Source organism: Muscardinus avellanarius, assembly GCF_963383645.1.
Source record: "Muscardinus avellanarius genome assembly, chromosome: 1".
NCBI classification, from domain to species: domain Eukaryota; kingdom Metazoa; phylum Chordata; class Mammalia; order Rodentia; family Gliridae; genus Muscardinus; species Muscardinus avellanarius.
Window position 1 is genome coordinate 146,082,928 of NC_137786.1, and position 2,687 is coordinate 146,085,614.

Below are 2,687 nucleotides of genomic sequence, written 5' to 3' on the forward strand. Positions count from 1 at the left end.
AGAGGTGGAATGCCCCTGGGTTCAATCCTCAGCATCACAAACAAACAAAAAACAATAAGAAAGAAACTCTTGAGATATCAGCTGAGCAAAAGGAGGCTGCTGGTGAGGATGCCCGCTGGGCTCCTGTCTGCCAAGGCTTCTTCTAGAGTTTGGTTAGGGCTGGTGCCCGCTTCTAGGGGCATCCTGGGCTTGATCATTTCAGACAATCTCCTCTTCCCTGCCAAAGAGCCTGAAGACATTTAGACTACTGGGGTAACTCTTTTTTTTCTTTCTCCACGAGTACTATTTTATTATTTAAATAAAAGCACTCTTTATTTTTTCAGATTATTTCATACTCCTGTAAGAAAATGTGGAAGACATAAGGTGCACAAAATGAAAGTAACTTTTACTGCCCAAAGATAACCATTTTGACACAGTTTAATTGTCTTACTAAGAATATAGAATTTAAGTGATTCACTGGTGGGAGTGTGTGATATTATTACAATAAATAGTTGTGTAATAAATTACATTTACTATGATTGCATAAGAAAGACCTGGAGGGGTTCAGGAAGGCTGGCTTTGCCACATATCCTTGTCAGGTTCCAGCTACAAAACTTTGAGCAAACACTGAGCTTTTATTTGCCTCTGTTATTGATAAAACATGGATGAGAACAATATACTCCAGAAGTAGGTGAAGGGTCAAAAGAGAATATGAATATAAGGCACTTGGTCGGGCGTGGTGGCGCATGCTTGCAATCCCAGTACTTGGGAGGCTGAGATAGGAAGAGTGCTGTTCGAACCTACCCTTGGCAGTTTAGCAAGGCTCTCAGTAACCTAGTGAGACCTTGTTTCCAAATAAGAAATAAAATTGGGCTGGGCCTGAACCTGCCAAACAGAAACTTCCACCGCCTCCACAGGCTAAAAAGCGCTGCTTCCACCAAGCAGTGGGGGCTATTACGTGCCCTCTGGGCCACAGACTATGGCTCTGGCCAGCGCAGGCACCCTCTGGCCGCTCAGTCCCATCTTTGTCAAACTGAAACAGAAGTGAAATTCGACAAAAACTTATTATGTGTGGAGTTCTTCCTTAAAAGAAGAAAGTAATTTTTGAGATTATGAATTGGAACAAACGGAATTCCACAGAGTTCAAAGGCGGTGGCAGAGGGGATGGGAACATGACCCCAGTGGGAAGAGCTTGGCCATCTTCATACCGATCTCTGACGAGTGTCTTTTCCAGACTCATGTGTCTGGATGACTTTACCCGTGAAAAACTGGATCTGGCTTTTTCTCTGAAGTATTCAAGATGTACCCTCAAGCTTCTGGTCGGGTGATGGCTTTTAAGATGAACATATTAAGCAGCCACCGGGCAAATATGTGAAAGAAGAGCCACTCATGAATAGACTCTCCCATCCCAACATCCTCAGGTTCATGGGTGTGTTGTGAACATCAAGGACAACTGCATGTACTTACAGGGTATATCAACTCTGGAAACCTGCATTTGCCCTGGACTGTGAGAGTGAAACTGGCCTATGACATAGCAAGGGGTCCTGCTGCCTTCACTTCAAAAGCATTTTCCATTGGGACTTCATATCAAAGAACCAGCCACCAAGATGAGAATGGTTACTCTGCAGTGGCTGACTTTGGCCTAGATGAGAAGATTCCTGATGTCAACATAGTGGGTGAGAATCTGTCTGTGGTGGGCTCACCCTTCTGGATGGTACCTGAGGTCCTCTGAGATGAGCCCTACAATGAGAGAAGGCAGACGTGTTCTCTTAGGTATCATCCTCTGCGAGGTCACCACCCACATGCAGAAGGATCCAGACTAGCTTCCAAGCACAGAGTCTTTTGGGCTGGACTATGGTGCTTTCCAGCACACGGTGGGAGGCTGTCCCCCTGACTTTCTGCAGCTATAATATGGACCCCAAAATGCACCCATCCTTTGTGGAGATTAGGAAGACCCAGGATGTAATTATGACCTGTCTAGAAGAAGAGGAGTTGGAGAGGGTTGAGAAGCTGCGACCCCCAACTAAGGGATTCTTGGAGAAAGTGCCTGAGGGGAAGCAACTGAGCTCACTGGGAGACAAGCTACCCCACAAGTCACCATGTCTGAGATGTACAATCTGGCTGCCTTGTAAACTTTAACGTACAGTGAGTGTCCTGGACCTTTACTGCTGGCCACCAAGAGATGGTGCTCTCCGTATCCCCAAAGTCAGCCCTTTAAGTGTTCATCAGGACCTCAAAAGTGGCAAGATCAAACTCTTTAATCTACCCAGCAAGTTGGTCAGCTCCCTGCTATTTGACCTGGATGCACCAGCGCCCGGCACTCTGCCGCTGCTGATCATCAGGAGCCCCTGGCCCCACCTGCTTGCCGGTGGCGTTCTTTGCCTGCTTCACCAGACTTCTTGCATCAGGAGACTTGTCCACTTGTGTGTCACGAAGAATCACTCTGTGATGGGCCCCTTCCATGACTCAGTAGTGTCAAGTACAGAGTAAGAGAGAGCCCACCGTTCTGGGCACCTGCCCCACCAGCTCCTCCAGCCCCCGAGGCCATGGACTGCTCTAATCCCCAGGAAGAAAATGGCTCTGGGCCCAGGACCCAGGGGACCAGCCCATGCTGTGGAGCCCTGTGCTCTGAAGAAATGGAGGTAGAAGAAGAAAGGCCAAGAGAACCGGCTTCAGTCTCCTGCTCTGAAGCAGCCACAGGCCTGTAA

General features: G+C 47.7%; 1 pseudogene across 1 annotated transcript; it reads left to right on the forward strand.

Moving 5' to 3' along the window:
- Nucleotides 1-1,124: 1,124 nt before the first annotated feature.
- LOC308279867 (dual specificity testis-specific protein kinase 2-like) lies at nucleotides 1,125-2,687 on the forward strand (annotated as a pseudogene). Its single transcript has one exon. The product of its transcript is annotated as a dual specificity testis-specific protein kinase 2-like (transcript).